This window comes from Vanellus vanellus, assembly GCF_965231255.1.
Source record: "Vanellus vanellus genome assembly, contig: HAP1_SCAFFOLD_38, whole genome shotgun sequence".
Taxonomy (NCBI): Eukaryota; Metazoa; Chordata; class Aves; order Charadriiformes; family Charadriidae; genus Vanellus; species Vanellus vanellus.
The window spans coordinates 214480-233248 of record NW_028126614.1 but is presented as its reverse complement, the minus strand read 5'-3'; positions in this window follow the sequence as shown (position 1 = coordinate 233248).

The window sequence follows — 18769 nt, the reverse complement described above, 5'->3', positions numbered from 1 at the left end:
GTTCCCCACTGTGGAGAGCAGTACAGGAGTTAAGTACAAATGCCAAACAGCTTTTCTCTAAAATAAAGAAGCAGTGGTGGCAGTCTTGGGAAAGGGGTGGTTTCCCAAGAAACCACCTGGAGCAGGGTTTCCTCCCGTGTAGGAGGCGTTTGGCATAGGGACTTGGAGGGATTCCAAAAGCAAGCAGGCACCAGGTAAAAGCAATGAGCTGGTGGAGGGGTTGCTTGAGTCTTGGGACCAGAGAGCTCTTTGGCTCCTCGAAGTGTGCCAGTGTTCCTGTGGGACACGCAGGTGTCCCCAGGTGCTCTGGTGGCCGCTCCGTGGGCCAGTGTGGCCCTGTCACTGCCCTTCTCCAGTGGTGCTCCTCAAGGAGCCAAGCGGAAGGCCTTCACCACAGCTCCTGGTGCCAGCTCTTCTCACACCTGTATTCCGTGCCAACTTGGGCCATACTGGAGTGATCACCAACCGGGAGAGACACCCCGGGTCATTCGACGTGGTTCACGTGAAGGATGCCAATGGCAATAGCTTTGCTACCAGGCTCTCCAACATCTTCGTTATTGGCAAAGTAAGGCTGCGTGGGCACAGGGCGGGTGGGTGCTCTCCTAGCTCCCCAGGGCTCGGTGCTGGGGCCGGTTCTGTTTAATGTCTTTATCAACGATGTGGAGGAGGGGATCGAGTGCAGCCTCGCTAAGTTTGTAGAGGACACCAAGTTGGGTGAGAATGTTGATCTAGTGGTGGGTAGGAAGGCTCTACAGAGGGATCTGGACAGGCTGGCTGGCTGGGCTGCAGACAATGGTATGAGTTTCAACAAGGCCAAGTGTCAGGTCTTGCACTTGGGTGACAACCCCATGCAGCGCTACGGGCTTGGGGAAGTGTGGCTGGAAAGCTGCCTGGCAGAAAGGGACCTGGGGGTGTTGGTCAATAGCCATCTTTCTCCTGAGATGGGCCAGGCACAGACAAGCATTGGGGGAAAATTGTCATCTTTTATTGGCCTCAGAAAGCCTCCATAGCCGAGCGGAGGCTGGCAGCACGATGTCCTCAGGGCAGATGAATGTCTGGGGCGCTGTCCATGCACCCATCCTTCGGTTGCCTGGATGCTGTGCAGGCTCAGGGCCAGATGCCATCTCTGGGGACCCTCCTGGCACTGGCAGCAGGACACTACTGTTCTTTCTGTCCCGCTATGCAGGTACAGCGGAAAGCCCTGCGCAGAGCCCTGAGCGCCCTCCTGAAGAAGGAGGGCCGTCGCTGTCGAGCCGGGGTGTGTGGCAGGGCCACGATGCCTGCGGGGAACAGAGAGCTGTAGGTGAGGGGCTGGGCAGGCAACGGGCAAGCCGCTGCCAGCCCCCTGCCACCGAGGCGGTTCCCCAGGGAGGGGTGGCCACAGCACGGCCAGTCCCCGTGTGTGCAGTGCTGCCGACCTGCCCTGGGTGCCGCTCGCCGGGATGAGCAGCACCCAGCCAGGCCTGCCCTCGGCTCAGGGACCTACCTGGGACATCCTCCGGCACGTCCCTGCAGCCGCAGGAGGGCTGTGCGCTGCCTGGATGCTCGGAGAGCGCCTGCAGGGGAAGAGCAAGAGCAGAGGTAGGGGAGGGAGGGGATGTCAGCGGGAGACCTGGAGGGCACCAGGCATCTCCCTGCTACACACAGCCCGGGCGCTGCGCCTGCCTTTGGCAACTCAGGATGCCCGGTGCTGGCCACGTGCCCCTGGCTCACCTGGTGCTGAGGTTCCTGAGCCACGGGAGAAGCTGCTGCACCTCCCTGGTCGTCTGCAGCTGGGGCGAGAGGGGCTGTGCTGGCCTCTGCGTGAGGCTCTGCAGCCAAGAGACGCTCGGTGTCTTGGTGTGCTGCAGGTGTTCTCGCAGCCGTCTCTGCGTCCGTGCTCTGTGCCTGCTCCTGCTGGATCACAAGCACAGCACCGGCCACGGCCTCCCGCACAGTGTGCCAGGCAACGTCCTGCAGAGCCTCCTCATATGCTGTGGGGCTGTGCGGGGCAGGTGCCTGGCTCTCTGCCTCTTCTGCTGGGGCAAAGTGGGGTGCGCCAACGTCTGCCGGAGCGTTTTGGAGCACTGAAGCAGCCACTTCATCCTCCTGCGCTGCCGGGGAGACAACAGCTGTGCTGTCCTCTCCATGAGCCTCTGTGGTCACCGGACCCTCGGTGCCCTGAGGTACTGCCGGTGTTCTTGCTGCCTGTTCTTGTTGGAATACAAGCACAGCGCTGGCCACAACCTCCCTCACAATGCACCAGGCTGCGTCCTGCAGTGCTGCCTCGTAGCCTGCGGGGTTGTGTGGGGCAGCTGCCCGGCTCTTTGCCTCTGCTGCTGGGGCCTGCTCGCCAAAGGCAGAAGCTGGCTCCTCTGCCTCCTCTTGTGCCACAGGAGTGAGAGGTGTGTGCTGCCCCTCTTCCTCAGGAGCTCCGGTCAGGCCAGAAGCTGTTGGTTCAATGTCCCTGGGACCATAGCTGGGACTTTGCAGATCCCCAGCTCTGTCTCCAGTCCCCTCTGTGTCCATGCTGCTGGGCCAGCCAGGCCCCTCCTGGGGACTAGAGTGGGCATCCTGGAAGAGCTCCTGGACCAAGGAGTTGTTGACACAGATGCTGGGGATGTTGATGTCTTCCCCCTGGGTCAGCTCTTTGTCCCTGTCGTTCTGACACTCCTCCTCGGCCAAGGCCTTTTCCTCTGGGCAGTCCCGCTGACACTGCAGGCTGGCATTCCTGAGCTGGGCCAGACTGTGCCCGGTGCGGGCCAGGAAGCTCCTCCCCAGCTCCTCCGGAGCCTGCATCTTGATGGATAGGATGTCGAGATGCTCTGCAGAATCCTGGTGGTGCACCCCCGGTGATCTCTTGTAGAGGTCGCACCTGATCCACATCGCCCACATTGCTGGGTTGTGCTCCGCTGCGTGTCCCCAGCACCCTGGCCTCATATGCTGTCCCCGGGCAGCTGGTGCAGGGCCCCTGACGGCAGCATCAGTGTCCCCCCCATGCATGGGGATCAGGCAAGAGCTGAGCTGCAGGAGCCTTGCTCCCATTGACACCTGGACCTCGTCTGTTCTTGCTGTTATTGACAGGGCCCTGTTACGTGCCCAGTCCCACGGTGCCACTGCCTGCTGGCTGTGACTCCAGCTCCCGCGGAAAGCCTTGCCTGGGACCTCACTGGTGAGGCACGGAGCTGTCCCCTTCACAGCTGGTGTATAGGCCGCAGGGCTCTGCGTGGCAGGCCTGAATCTCCTGACCCTCGCAGGTCTGCCCCGCTCACCGCAGGTGCCCCAAGGAGGTGGGACTGTCTGTTGGTGTCTGATGGCTGCAGTGCTGCTGGCCGTGTCCCATGCCCCGGCAGAAGGTGCAGCGGGTGCTGCTGGCAGAGCAGGCAGCCTGCAGCGGGTGCTGTCAGCTGCTGGTAGCCGAGCTGCGGGTGCGTATCTGGGTGCCGCTGCCCGCCCGGGCAGAGTCTCCAGTTTCTCCACGATGCTGGGCAGTACCATCTGGTTGCAGGGCAGTGCCTCCATGTGTGCCACGCTGTCTGTCTGCAAAAGAAGCTGAGGAGAGAGGCTGTGAGACGGTGGCCCTTGCCCCCCTTGTAACAGCTGGAAGAGCTCCTGTGGCCGGGCTCCCCCGCCAGCCCCCAGGGCAGCGCTCAGCCCCACACACAGGCAGCTGCCGCCCTGTTCCCACAGCCGGCTGGGAGAGGGCTGGTCCCTGCAGGAGCATCCCCGGCATGCCCAGGCAGCCTGATGGGCATGGCACAGGGGGTCCAGCTTGCTACAGGGGCCGAGCCCGCCTGTCCTCTCCTGCACCTCCCACCTGCCCGTTGGCAGCTCCCCAGGGTCAGGAAAACATTCAGCCCCGTCTCTCGCAGGTTCCCTACCTGTGCGTGGCGACTCCCAGCGGCCTGCAAGCTCTCTGGGCAGTGCAGGTCTGGCAGCCTGACCCCGTGGAGGGACGAGGCCGGGCTCTGCCTGCCCTGCGGCGCTGGCGTTGGTGGCCTCTGGCCCACCTGCAGGCAGAAGAAGGAGAAGGCATGGGATGGAGGTGGCTGCCTTGGCACAGTGGCCCCCAGAGTGCCATCCAGCTCGGCCTCGGCACCAAGGCAGCTCAGTGTGGCCCCGTCCCACCAGCAGCCTCTCCCTCCTGCCCTATCCCTCACCTGACGCCTCTTCCGCAGGCTCAGCAGCCCCTTGTTGGGCTGAGATGGCGTGTTCGCCTCTCTGTCCATGGGCGTCTTCGGCGTCCTGTGCCGTAGAGCCGCTGTGGGCACCCAGGGGAGATGCTGCCTCCTGAGGCAGGTGCTCTCCTGGGAGTGGGCACCCCAGGGCTCTGGCCCCTTCTATACCCCACGGTCACTGTGGCCACCCATGTCACAATGGCTGCTGGGCATGATGCGGTGCCCCCATCACAAAGCGCTGGCAGTCGCCATGGTGATGCCCACACCCGTGACCGGCTGGGACCAGCTGGGACTGGTTGTGCCATGGCTCCGAGGTGGCCATGCCCGGCATGGGTCAGCCCCTGCTCTCCCCTCAGAGAGGCCCTGGGAGGCCCGAGCCAACGCCTCCTGCACAGCCCGGTGCCAGCGGCCTCTGCAGAGCTCAGACCTGGGTGCCTTCAGCAGCTCGGAGTGCCACCGCCCTGGGCCTTGTCCCCCGGCATTGCTCCTGTCCGGCTCCTGGAGGTGTGCCAGCGTTCCTGCAGGACATGTAAATTGAGCCCGGTGGTGAACTGGTTGAGCCTGGTGATGAACTGGATTTTCCTCTCCCTGAACTTACTGGCCTGTCTGGATCTACTGGCTCTCCATGACAGCAACCATCAGACAGGCACCAGGAGCATGTTCGGTGTCTGCGCAGCTGTCGCACTGCTGGCTGTTGGCCGCCTCTTTGCCCTCAGCTGCCACAATGCTGAGCTCTGCACTGCCGGACAAGCTGATGCCAACACCACACGTGAGCTGTGATGGGGTCCTGCAATGGGTGTCACCCCCCTGAGGGATCGGGAAAGGGTCATGGGGACACCCTGACCCGCTGCTACAGGATGAGTGGCCCCCCCTGGGTGGCTGGTGACCCCCAAAGCATCCTTGTCCCCAGTGCCTCTGTGGTGGCAGGGGGGGTTGGAAGCATGTGGGGAGGTGTATTCTCCCTATTTTAAAAAAAAAAAAAAGGTGTTTCTGCAGATCCCCACCCTTCCTCTGCATGTTTTTTTTTGGGGGGGAACCTACTCCAGATCTGCCCCCTGCCCAGCACGGGGCTCTGTGCACGTGCGAGTTGCACGGTGGATCCGCGTTGTCCCGCACAGCGGTGCCGGAGTCAGGCTCACACGAGTGTTCCTGGTACACGGGGCGCCTCTGTGCACACCTGCTGTTGTGTTGCACAATCGCCCCTGGTGCAGGGTGGGAGTTCCGTGAGCACCAATGCTTCTGTTGCACAATGGTCCCTGGTGCACGGGGGAGTTTCTGCGTCCACAGACACCACACGAACACGCGCCGGCACCACGCTCCGCCCGTTCCGCTCCCGAGCCCTAGCGGCTCTGCCCCGGGCAGCGCGGTACAGCGGGGACGGCGTGAGGCGTCGTGCGGATGCGCACCCCAAGGGAATGGCACGGGGACTACAACTCCCGCGTGCCCCGCGCCGCCAGCCGGCCGAAACCGCACTCGAGGCTGCGAGTGGGGCTCTGTGTGTGTCAGAGTGGGCGATGGTGTCATTTGGGGCAGCGCAAGGTCACCGGGGGTGTGGGGTGGGGGGCAGTGCTGCGGTGGAGGAGCAGGTGAGTGGGGGATGGGGAGGGTCACGCGGGGGTCGCTCCAAAAGAGGTGGGTCACAGCCCCCAAATGTCTGGAAGTTCATGGGGGGATTAAATACCATTAAAGCCTGTGAATGTGGGTGTGAGGCACTGAAATGGAGAAAAAGCCTTTATTTTAATCTATGTTGATAAATGAGCATTCATTTATGTATATCGAAGGAGTTCAAAATAAAAACCTACTCTAAAAAAAAATATCTACTCTATTATATAGGAGAAAGGTTAACAAAACTGCCACCTTAGATTTCTGGAGGGCAAATTTTAATCTGTTCAGAAGACTGCTAGACAGAATCCCTTGGGAGGATGCCCTGATGGATACAGGAGTCCAGGAAGGATGGACATACTTCAAGAAAGAAGTCTTAAAGGCACAGGAGCAGGCTGTTCCCATGTGCCGAAAAACAAGTAGGCGGGTGTCCTGGTTTGAGAGACACAGGACTAATTTCTCTTCTAACACTTGGGAAAAGTGCACTTTCAGAAGACTCCAGTGTCTGAATTTGTGAAAATATTGACTTTACATCCAGCTATGGTGTGTGGGTCTCAAGGTCTCAGTGTTTTCGAGCTAGCCAGGTGCAGGGATGAGGAGGAGCGAGACCGGGGCACTTGACCCAAGCTGCCAACAGGATTATTTCATACCATTAACGTCACACTCATTATAAATTAGAAAGTTTGCTGCAAAGTTCGCTCTCTCCCTTGATGGCTGCCATCCTGAGAACTTCGTGCCCTGGTGCCGGAGCCCTGAGCCCTTCCCTTCCTCCTGAAGCCGTAGCGCTCGCAGTGTCCCACATTAGCTGTCCACTGCTGGGAACACACAGCTTCCTACTGATAGAATGGGCTGAGTATAATCTTTGCATATTCCGTATTGGTGTCGGGATCAATATCAGTTCTTTAGTGCTGTTAATGTTAATTATCTAATCTTATTCTATTAAATCTGTTTATACTTCAGCTCTCGGGTTTTCTTGTTTTTCCCAATTTCTCTTTCCCAGGTGGGGAGGGGTCATCGGGTGATAGAATGATTGTCTAAATGACAACAAATTGTTATGGGTCTCTCAAACCATAACACTCCTGAAGACACCATTGCAAACTGAAATTAACATCACCGTGCACCAGTTATTCTTTATGTTGTCTCTATTTTTTCAGTCTTTCCCTGTCTGTTTTGTGCTGGGGTTGTGTCTTTCCAGTGGCCAGAAATGGCCTTGTCATTACAATTCTCAGAGAAGGACTGGCAGTGTAACGTGCTCTTGTTGTTGTTTCCCCAGCATCATCTTTTTGCCACTCCAGCATCTTTTTGGTGGAAAGAACTGACCTGGAAGCACTGATTGTTGTGGAAAGGTAAACTTGTAGTGTGACTGTTTGGTGGTATTGTTTCTTGTGTAACTCTGCTTTTCACATTGCTGGTCTCAGCTAGTGAATGCTTTAAGTGAAATGCTACTTTGTTTATGTTTCCAAATTGATGTACTGAAGGTGTTGGGTTGGAATGTGTTTTTCTGCACAACCTAGAGTTTTGGGGAAAAGAGCAACAAGCTTTAAGATTTTGATCCTTGCGTGTCACAAAGTGGCAATGTGCCTTTGAAAAACTGTTCTATGGGATTCTAATAAAAGAAGCAGCAACTTGGAACTTGGTGTTATTTTAATCAGTCTTTAATCAGTCTTACCCCGGCAGAAAACACTCATTCCCTCCAAGAAGCAGCAGAGGTTTCTAGTATGAGCCGGGCCTCTGCTTCCCAGCATGAAAAAAGTCAAGACTGGTGAAGATACGGCGGCCTTGTGGAAGGAAAGGGAAAGGTACTGGAAGCAGAGGAGCCGCAGCAAGGCAGCGGGGCTGCGTCTGGGGGCCTCTTCCCGCTCTTGCCCTCGGCATCCCGTCGGGGCGGGAAGAGGCGGACGCCTCCAGCGGCGCCTGTGCTGTCGGCACCGGTGACTCGGGGCCCGATGCTCCTGGCTGCCGCCGTCAGTGCCACCGGCCCCGAGCTCGCTGGCGGGAGCAGTCGGGGCGGGAAAAGGCTTCTGCGTTGCTCCTCTTGCGCAGACGTGGCTGTGCTACTTACCCGCCCCGACGGGGGCTCCCCCGGCCGGGGGCTGCCCCTCCTGCCGCTGCCTGTGCCGCTGCGCTGCGCTGCGGGGGCTGCTCTGGGCGGCCCCTCGGGCTCCTTTCGCTCCGCATCGGGCAACCTGCGGCGCTCGGTGACTCCCGGGCGCAGCCCCACAGGGCTCTGCCCGCCCCGCGGTGGCCCCACCGCCCTCCCAGCGGGGGAGAGGGCGGGTACGGACGGGACGGTGTGTGCGGCACAGAGCCCGTGCGGCGGGGCCCGGGGCAGGCAGGAGGGTCCGGCCGTGCCCCCCGCCGGCTGCCCCGCCAAAGGGGGATGGCCGCCGGGACGGAGCGGCCCCAGCCCAGCCCCGGGGCTGCCCCGACGCCCGGACAGCGGGGACCCGAGGGACACCGAGCGGCTGCCCCGGACCGGCCGGGACCTCGGGGCAGCGCAGGAGGGGAGCGCCCCGCGGCCGCCTCCCGGGGCGGCTCGGCCCCTCCGCCCGCCGCTCCTCTGCCCGCCCTGCGCCAGCCCGGCCCCGCCGCCGCGCTCGGGGACGGCCCTGACCGGCCGAGAGGGGCCGCGAGATGACGAGCCGATCCGAGCGGGGCCGAGTGTTGCCGAGCGGAGCCGAGCGGCAGCCGGTACCTCTCGCCACAGCCGCTGGCGAGACCTGGGCGTTGCCCGGGCAACGGCGGGAGGCTCAAACGCGCCGCAGCGGAGGGAGCGGCCGGTGGCCGAGGGAGCCGCTCCGGGGCCGGCCCGCTCCGCGGCGGAGAGCAGCGCAGCGCAGCGGCGGGTGTCGTCCCGCGGGGCCGCGGCCACCCCCGGCCCTGTACCGAGCAGCCTGGGGAGCGCCAGCGAGCAGCAGCGCCGCCAGCGGAGCGGGCAGCCAGAGCGGAGCCAGGGCAGCGTCGCCGCCCTGCCGGCTCAAGAGGTGAGCTCGGTCGGTGGCCGTCGCCCTCCGGGAAGGAGCTCGGCTGTGGCATCCGCCGGCAGAAAGCCGTGTCCGCTGCGCTCGGCAGGATGGATGTGGCGGCCCAGGCGGAGCTCCCAGGAGAACCCGCAGCCGGCCAGGCCGCAGGGCGAGGCGGGGCCTGTCCCTGCTGAGGGGCGGCAGCGGGGAGAGCAGCCGTGAGGGGGGAGCAGGGGGACGGTGCGCTCGGCCTGGCGGCAGAGCCGGGGGGGAAGGAGAAAGGCTGAGGAGCAGCCGGGAGCGTGAGCGAGAGAGAGAGGGGCCGCTGGAGCCACGCTCTGCCCTCCCGGAGACGGGGACGGGAACAGAGGACCCGATCTGCCGGGCAGACCCTCCTCTTGGGGAAGTCTGCTGCCCCCCTGGGCCCGGGTTAAGGGCGTCACTAGGAAACTTCCCGGCCTGGTGCGGCCCTCGGACTATTGCCCAGCGCTGCTCTTCCCTGTGGGTGGCCACGAAGCCACAATGCGTAGTCCGAGGGCGATCCGGAGAGACTTCAGGGCCTTGGGATGGGTGGTAAGGGAATCTGGAGCGCCGGCTATTTTTCCTCTCTCCTTCCAGTTATGCGCAGCGACACTGGAAGGAACAGACGGACCTGGTCTTTTAATACATGGTTCTGTGGCTGCTGTCACCACCACAATTTTGTTGGGTGGGGTTTTTTTGGTTTTTGGGGTTTGTTTTTTTTTTTTTTTTTTTGGGGGGGGGTGGTTTTTTGTTTTTTGGTTTTTTTTTTTTTCTTTTTCACAAATAGGGTGGCCTCCATGGTGCCAGGCCTGCTGGGGTCAGATGGGATTGAGCTTTCTGAAAGGGGGAAGAGGGTCTTTGCTCAGGAGCCAGTGGGGCTCATTGGCAGAGCTTTAAACTAGACTTGAAGGGGTCAGGGATAGGATCAGGCTTGAAGGGGTCAGGGACAGGATCAGGCTTGCCCATGACAAGCTGCGGGAACATGCTAAGGTCAGGGGGACGGGGCGCCAGCGAGGACCCTCAGCCTGTTGGTCTGAGACGTGCTGGGTGCAGCATACTCGGAGTCTTATGGAGATGAGCCAGGGGCTTCTGACGGAACAGAAGCCAACAGGGAAACATCAGTGAAATCACAGTGTCATAGAATCATTTGGGTTGGAAGGGACCTTTAGAGGTTGTTGAGTCCAACCCCCTGCAATGAGCAGGGATGGGGCATCTGGGAAGATTATGTTTTTTGATGATGAGGGTGGGGAGACACTGGCCCAGGTTGCCCAAAGAGGTGGGAGATGGCCCATACCTGGAAACATTCCAGGTCAGGTTGGATGGGGCTCTGAGCAACCAGATCCAATTGAAGATGACCCAGATCATTCTATGATTAATTACCGCTTGGAAGAAACATACAAAGGAAAACTGAGTTAGAATCAAGTTAGGCTGATTCACACGGGGACTGGAGACGCAAAGAGTAAGGAAGACCCTCCCATTGAGTCACGAGGTTCAGAGTGGATCCCCTTGCCTTTTAAACTCCTTATGGAGCCCAGGTCTCAGACTTGGAGAACAGCTTATGTCTAACGGAATTATCTATACAATGTTTGCAATAATATTGAGTAGCTGCATGGATTAGTAACATCTCATTAGTACTAATTCAGCATGCTCTCAGTCACTTACTGAGGATCTGCCGCAGCTAAGGCATCTCTCCGTCTTGGGTGAGGAAGGCTCTCAGTCTCAGGTAAGGAATCTCTAACCTTGAGAGTCGCCCCTGCCCACGGGGAGAGTCGCCTGGCGTGCAGTCCAGCTGCCATTCAGGGAGAGGTCAAATTGGGCTCCTCCTGACGGTGATATTTATCGAGGGGAGTAGTTGGCTGCTAGGCGATAGCACAGGCGAGAGAGATGTCTTTTGTTTAGCTCGGGTATCTCGTTCTGTACTTTGGTTACCTTGCATTTTTAGGGTTTGAAACCACCTTTAGTTCTTAAAGCAAGCAAACAAATAAACTTCTCCTGTACAATAGAATTTTACATTGTGTAACAGTTCTTTGGTTCCTTTTCCTTTCAGAATTCCTCCAAAGAAAAGGAGTGTGACTTTAGTCCAGCATCCCTTAGCGTGGGCTGTAGCCAAGTGAGATTCTGTAAGTAAAGAATTCCTGGATTGTTTCATTCAATTCGGTCATATTAGACTGCTTGCCCTCACTATCCCTTGGCAGCACTTTCACAGCCCGACCAACACTGGGGCTCTGCACTTTCCTTGCACCGTAACACTCCCAACACTCTCTCCCACACTCGCCAGAGCCCCACTCCAAAATGGGAAACATCCAGCGACTGCTCCTACACAAAAGGAGCAAGGATGGAAAGCTGTTCCTGCCTTCACCATCCCGTAGCAGCGCTCTGACAGGCAGCTAATGGCAGCGTGGGCTGAGGCTGAGGTCCCCAGCAGCACGGGTGGCCCAGAGGAGAGAGGTGTCTGTTGCGGATGGAGTGATGCACTTCACTCGTAGAGAGAAGCAGCGACACGTTTATTGATACAAAACAGGGATTTAACAAAGTTTGAGAGTAAATGCGACAGTGCTTTAGCAGGATTCGATGGCAAGGTACACTTGGTTATTTCCTGCATGGAGGACAGGGTCAGGCAGAACTGCCAGGGAGACCCTCCTGTTGGGCTGAGGTTCGGAAAGGAGCCCCTTGCTTTCTAACCTCCTTCTCAGAGAGGAGTCTGGGTGCGGCTGGATCCAATCCTGGTCCCGGACTGGGTCAACGGTTTATGTCTAAGGGATTATATATGTGCAATCAATCCTTTCTATCACTTAGCTAAGATTTCACAGTTTTGCGTGCTATTAATCACTGACCGAGGATCTGTTGCGGCAAAGAATCTGTGAAGCTCGAGGAGTAACCTTGAGAGGCGTCCCCGCTCATGGGGAGATCCTGGCGTGCAGGGGAGCTCAAAGGGCTCTTGGGCTGTTCACTATTGATGTGGGTGAGATGATTGACCTATAGTCATATCTGCATATTGGCCACAGTACCAGCACTGCTCAAGTTAGCCCTTGGCTACTGTGGTGTTATGTGTTTCCCCGAAACCACATCGAGCCGGGGACAGCCATCACATGTACACGTGCCCATTGTGACCACCACGGGTGTTAGTGCTTGGGCAGGGTCACGGGAGATAAAGGTCAGGTTGGAAGGCGGGGAGGGGGAGCACACCATCAGAGTGTCAAGGGAGTGATGTTGGTGCAATGCCGTTCCCTCCTCGACATACCTTTTCCAGCCACGTGTCCCTGGAGCTGTGGGATTCTCATACAGAACGCACACCCTAACCTAACCCTAATGGGAGGGTTAGATGGATCCAGGAACAGAGACCTACTGGCAAAACAGAAGGAAGCTTCCTTGGAGGAGTCTTGGTAGCTACCTGTGATATCAGGTCCCTCAACTAGAGATCAAAAGTCTCTGGGAGATGCCTGGAAGGAGCCATGGGTTTATTGCGGGGTAAAAAGCTTTGCCTAAAAGAGAAAAAACATGATAGGTTACTTCCCAGTGAGAAAAAAACATCACAGTTATCTCCCATTGGAGAGTCTGGAGGTCCTACAGGGATCTGAGGTCCCTAAAATACATGACAAAAGACAACAACAGAAGCCTGGAAGGAGTCTCGGGTGAAACCCAGAGGATGGAACATTGTCCAAGGAGAAAAATCATCTCGGGTATCTTCCCTGGAGGAGTCTGGGGTGGCTACCCAGGATGACAGGGCCCAAAAGCACCGGAATAAACACTCAGTGACATACCTGCAAGGAGTCTCGGATGCTTCCCAGAGGATGGAGCATTGTCCAAGGAGAAAAATTATCTTGGGTATCTTCCCTAGAGGAGTCTGGGGTTGCTACCCGGGATCACAGGGCCCTAAACCCCAGGAAGAAAACACTCAGAAACAGAGCTGGGAGGAGTCTCGGGTGCATCCCGCAGGATGGACAATATTCCAAGGAGAAAAATCAACTTGGGTATCTTCCACGGAGGAGTCTGGGGTTGCTACCCGGGATCACAGGGCCCCAAAACACCGGAATAAACACTCAGGGACATACCTGCAAGGAGTCTCGGATGCTTCCCAGAGAATGGAGCATTGTCTAAGAAGAAAAATCATCTCGGGTATCTTCCCTGGAGGAGTCTGGGGTTGCTACCCGGGATTACAGGGAACCAAACCACAGGAAAAATGTCTGCGGGAGACGCCTGGGAGGAATCTCAGATGCATCCCAGAGGATGGAGCATTGTCCAAAGAGAAAAATCGTCTCGGGTATCTTCCCTGGAGGAGTCTGGGGTTGCTACCCGGGATCACAGGGCCCCAAAACACGGGAATGAATACTCAGGGACATACCTGCAAGGAGTCTAAGATGCTTCCCAGAGGATGGAGCATTGTCCAAGGAGAAAAATCATCCCGGATATCTTTCCTGGAGGAGTCTGGGGTTGCTACCCGGGTTTACAGGGACCCAAACCACAGGAAAAACGTCTGCGGGAGACGCCTGGGAGGAATCTCAGATGCATCCCAGAAAATGGAGCATTGTCCAAGGAGAAAAATCATCTCGGGTATCTTCCCTGGAGGAGTCTGGGGTTGCTACCCGGGATTACAGGGACCCAAGCCACAGGAAAAATGTTTGCGGGACACGCCTGGGAGGAATCTCAGATGCATCCCAGAAGATGGAGCATTGTCCAAGGAGAAAAATCATCTCGGGTATCTACCCTGGAGGAGGCTGGGGTTGCTACCCGGGATCACAGGGCCCCAAAACACCGGAGAAAACTCTGCGGGAGACGCCTGGGAGGAATTCTGGGTAGATCCCGCAGGATGGACCACTGTCAAGAGAGAAAAATCATATTGGGTGTCTTCCCTGGAGGAGTCTGGGGTTGCTACCTGGGATGACAGAATCATAAACCGTGAGAAAAAGACTCAGGGACATAGCTGCGACAAGTCTCGGATGCATCCCAGAGGATGGAGCTTTGTCCAAGGAGAAAAATCATCTCGGGTATCTTCCCTGGAGGAGTCTGGGGTTGCTACCCGGGATCACAGGGACCCAAAACACCGGAATAAACACTCAGGGACATACCTGCAAGGAGTCTCGGATGCTTCCCAGAGGATGGAGCTTTGTCCAAGGAGAAAAATCATCTCGGGTATCTTCCCTGGAGGAGTCTGGGGTTGCTACCCGGGATTACAGGGATCCAAGCCACAGGAAAAATGTTTGCGGGAGACGCCTGGGAGGAATCTCAGATGCCTCCCAGAAGATGGAGCATTGTCCAAGGAGAAAAATCATCTCGGGTATCTTCCCTGGAGGAGTCTGGGGTTGCTACCCGGGATCACAGGGCCCTAAACCCCAGGAAGAAAACACTCAGAAACAGAGCTGGGAGGAGTCTCGGGTGCATCCCGCAGGATGGAGCATTGTCCAAGGAGAAAAATCATCTCGGGTATCTTCCCTGGAGGAGTCTGGGGTTGCTACCCGGGATCACAGGGCCCCAAAACACCGGAATAAACACTCAGGGACATACCTGCAAGGAGTCTCGGATGCTTCCCAGAGGATGGAGCTTTGTCCAAGGAGAAAAATCATCTCGGGTATCTTCCCTGGAGGAGTCTGGGATTGCTACCCAGGATGACAGGGCGCTAAACTACCGGAATGAAGACTCAGGGACATACCTGGAAGGAGTCTCGGATGCTTCCCAGAGGATGGAGCTTTGTCCAAGGAGAAAAATCATCTCGGGTATCTTCCCTGGAGGAGTCTGGGGTTGCTACCCGGGATTACAGGGACCCAAACCACAGGAAAAATGTTTGCGGGAGACGCCTGGGAGGAATCTCAGATGCATCCCAGAAGATGGAGCATTGTCCAAGGAGAAAAATCATCTCGGGTATCTTCCCTGGAGGAGTCTGGGGTTGCTACCCGGGATCACAGGGCCCCAAAACACTGGAATAAACAATCAGGGACATACCTGCAAGGAGTCTCGGATGCTTCCCAGAGGATGGAGCTTTGTCCAAGGAGAAAAATCATCTCGGGTATCTTTCCTGGAGGAGTCTGGGGTTGCTACCCGGGATTACAGGGCCCTAAACCCCAGGAAGAAAACACTCAGAAACAGAGCTGGGAGGAGTCTCGGGTGCAACCCGCAGGATGGACAATAGTCCAAGGAGAAAAATCAACTTGGGTATCTTCCACGGAGGAGTCTGGGGTTGCTACCCGGGATCACAGGGCCCAAAAGCACCGGAATAAACACTCAGGGAAAAAGCTGCAAGGAGTCTCGGATGCTTCCCAGAGGATGGAGCATTGTCCAAGGAAAAAAATCATCTCGGGTATCTTCCCTGGAGGAGTCTGGGGTTGCTACCCGGGATCACAGGGCCCTAAAGCACTGGAGAAAACTCTGCGGGAGACGCCTGGGAGGAATTCTGGGTAGATCCCGCAGGATGGACCACTGTCAAGAGAGAAAAATCATATTGGGTGTCTTCCCTGGAGGAGTCTGGGGTTGCTACCTGGGATGACAGAACCATAAACCGTGAGAAAAAGACTCAGGGACATAGCTGCGACAAGTCTCGGATGCATCCCAGAGGATGGAGCTTTGTCCAAGGAGAAAAATCATCTCGGGTATCTTCCCTGGAGGAGTCTGGGGTTGCTACCCGGGATTACCGGGACCCAAACCACAGGAAAAATGCTTGTGGGAGACGCCTGGGAGGAATCTCAGATGCATCCCAGAAGTTGGAGCATTGTCCAAGGAGAAAAATCATCTCGGGTGTCTTCCCTGGAGGAGTCTGGGGTTGCTACCCGGGATCACAGGGCCCTAAAGCACTGGAATAAACACTCAGGGACAAAGCTGCAAGGAGTCTCGGATGCTTCCCAGAGGATGGAGCATTGTCCAAGGAGAAAAATCATCTCGGGTATCTTCCCTGGAGGAGTCTGGGGTTGCTACCCGGGATTACAGGGACCCAAAACACAGGAAAAATGTCTGGGAGATGCCTGGGAGGAATCTCAGATGCATCCCAGAAGATGGAGCTTTGTCCCAGGAGAAAAATCATCTCGGGTATCTTCCCTGGAGGAGTCTGGTGTTGCTACCCGGGATCACAGGGCCCCAAAACACCAGAATAAATACTCAGGGACATACGTGCAAGGAGTCTCGGATGCTTCCCAGAGGATGGAGCTTTGTCCAAGGAGAAAATTCATCTCGGGTATCCTCCCTGGAGGAGTCTGGGGTTGCTACCCGGGATTACAGGGACCCAAACCACAGGAAAAATGTCTGCGGGAGACGCCTGGGAGGAATCTCAGATGCATCCCAGAAGATGGAGCATTGTCCAAGGAGAAAAATCATCTCGGGTATCTTCCCTGGAGGAGTCTGGGGTTGCTACCCGGGATCACAGGGCCCCAAAACACCGGAATAAAAACTCAGGGACATACCTGCAAGGAGTTTCGGATGCTTCCCAGAGGATGGAGCATTGTCCAAAGAGAAAAATTATCTCGGGTATCTTCCCTAGAGTAGTCTGGGGTTGCTACCCGGGATCACAGCGCCCTAAAGCACTGGAGAAAACTCTGCGGGAAACGCCTGGGAGGAATTCTGGGTAGATCCCGCAGGATGGACCACTGTCAAGAGAGAAAAATCATCTTGGGTGTCTTCCCTGGAGGAGTCTGGGGTTGCTACCTGGGATGACAGAACCATAAACCGTGAGAAAAAGACTCAGGGACATAGCTGCCACAAGTCTCGGATGCATCCCAGAGGATGGAGCTTTGTCCAAGGAGAAAAATCATCTCGGGTATCTTCCCTGGAGGAGTCTGGGTTTGCTACCCGGGATTACAGGACCCAAACCACAGGAAAAATGTTTGCGGGAGACGCCTGGGAGGAATCTCAGATGCATCCCAGAACATGGAGCATTGTCCAAGGAGAAAAATCATCTCGGGTATCTTCCCTGGAGGAATCTGGGGTTGCTACCCGGGATTACAGGGACCCAAACCACAGGAAAAATGTCTGCGGGAGACGCCTGGGAGGAATCTCAGATGTATCCCAGAAGATGGAGCATTGTCCAAGGAGAAAAATCATCTCGGGTATCTTCCCTGGAGGAGTCTGGGGTTGCTACCCGGGATTACAGGGAACCAAACCACAGGAAAAATGTCTGCGGGAGACGCCTGGGAGGAATCTCAGATGCATCCCAGAGGATGGAGCATTGTCCAAAGAGAAAAATCATCTCGGGTATCTTCCCTGGAGGAGTCTGGGGTTGCTACCCGGGATCACAGGGCGCTAAACCCCAGGAAGAAAACACTCAGAAACAGAGCTGGGAGGAGTCTCGGGTGCATCCCGCAGGATGGACAATAGTCCAAGGAGAAAAATCAACTTGGGTATCTTTCACGGAGGAGTCTGGGGTTGCTATCCGGCATGACAGGGCCCAAAAGCACCGGAATAAACACTCAGGGAAAAAGCTGCAAGGAGTCTCGGATGCTTCCCAGAGGATGGAGCTCTTCCCAAGGAGAAAAATCATCTCGGGTATCTTCCCTGGAGGAGTCTGGGGTTGCTACCCGGGATCACAGGGCCCTAAAGCACTGGAGAAAACTCTGCGGGAGACGCCTGGGAGGAATTCTGGGTAGATCCCGCAGGATGGACCACTGTCAAGAGAGAAAAATCATATTGGGTGTCTTCCCTGGAGGAGTCTGGGGTTGCTACCTGGGATGACAGAACCATAAACCGTGAGAAAAAAGACTCAGGGACATAGCTGCGACAAGTCTCGGATGCATCCCAGAGGATGGAGCATTGTCCAAGGAGAAAAATGATCCCGGATATCTTTCCTGGAGGAGTCTGGGGTTGCTACCCGGGATTAAAGAGACCCAAACCACAGGAAAAATGTCTGCGGGAGACGCCTGGGAGGAATCTCAGATGCATCCCAGAAGATGGAGCATTGTCCAAGGAGAAAAATCATCTCGGGTATCTTCCCTGGAGGAGTCTGGGGTTTCTACCCGGGATCACAGGGCCCCAAAACACCGGAATAAACACTCAGGGACAAAGCTGCAAGGAGTCTCGGATGCTTCCCAGAGGATGTAGCATTGTCCCAGGAGAAAAATCATCTCGGGTATCTTCCCTGGAGGAGTCTGGGGTTGCTACCCAGGTTTACAGGGACCTAAACCCCAGGAAGAAAACACTCAGAAACAGAGCTGGGAGGAGTCTCGGGTGCATCCCGCAGGATGGAGAATAGTCCAAGGAGAAAAATCAACTTCGGTATCTTCCACGGAGGAGTCTGGGGTTGCTACCCGGGATGACAGGGCCCAAAAGCACCGGAATAAACACTCAGGGAAAAAGCTGCAAGGAGCCTCGGATGCTTCCCAGAGAATGGAGCTTTGTCCAAGGAGAAAAATCATCTCGGGTATCTTCCCTGGAGGAGTCTTGGGTTGCTACCCGGGATCACAGGGCCCTAAAGCACTGGAATAAACACTCAGGGACAAAGCTGCAAGGAGTCTCGGATGGTTCCCAGAGGATGGAGCTTTGTCCAAGGAAAAAAATCATCTCGGGTATCTTCCCTAGAGGAGTCTGGGGTTGCTACCCGGAATCACAGGGCCCTAAAGCACTGGAGAAAACTCTGCGGGAGACGCCTGGGAGGAATTCTGGATAGATCCCGCAGGATGGACCACTGTCAAGAGAGAAAAATCATATTGGGTGTCTTCCCTGGAGGAGTCTGGGGTTGCTACCTGGGATGAAAGGGCCCCAAAAGCACCGGAATAAACACTCAGGGACATACCTGCAAGGAGTCTCGGATGCTTCCCAGAGGATGGAGCATTGTCCAAGGAGAAAAATCATCTCGGGTATCTTCCCTGGAGGAGTCTGGGGTTGCTACCCGGGATCACAGGGCCCTAAAGCACTGGAATAAACACTCAGGGACAAAGCTGCAAGGAGTCTCGGATGCTTCCCAGAGGATGGAGCATTGTCCAAGGAGAAAAATCATCTCGGGTATCTTCCCTGGAGGAGTCTGGGGTTGCTACTGGGGATCACAGGGCCCCAAAACACCGGAATAAATACTCAGGGACATACCTGCAAGGAGTCTCGGATGCTTCCCAGAGG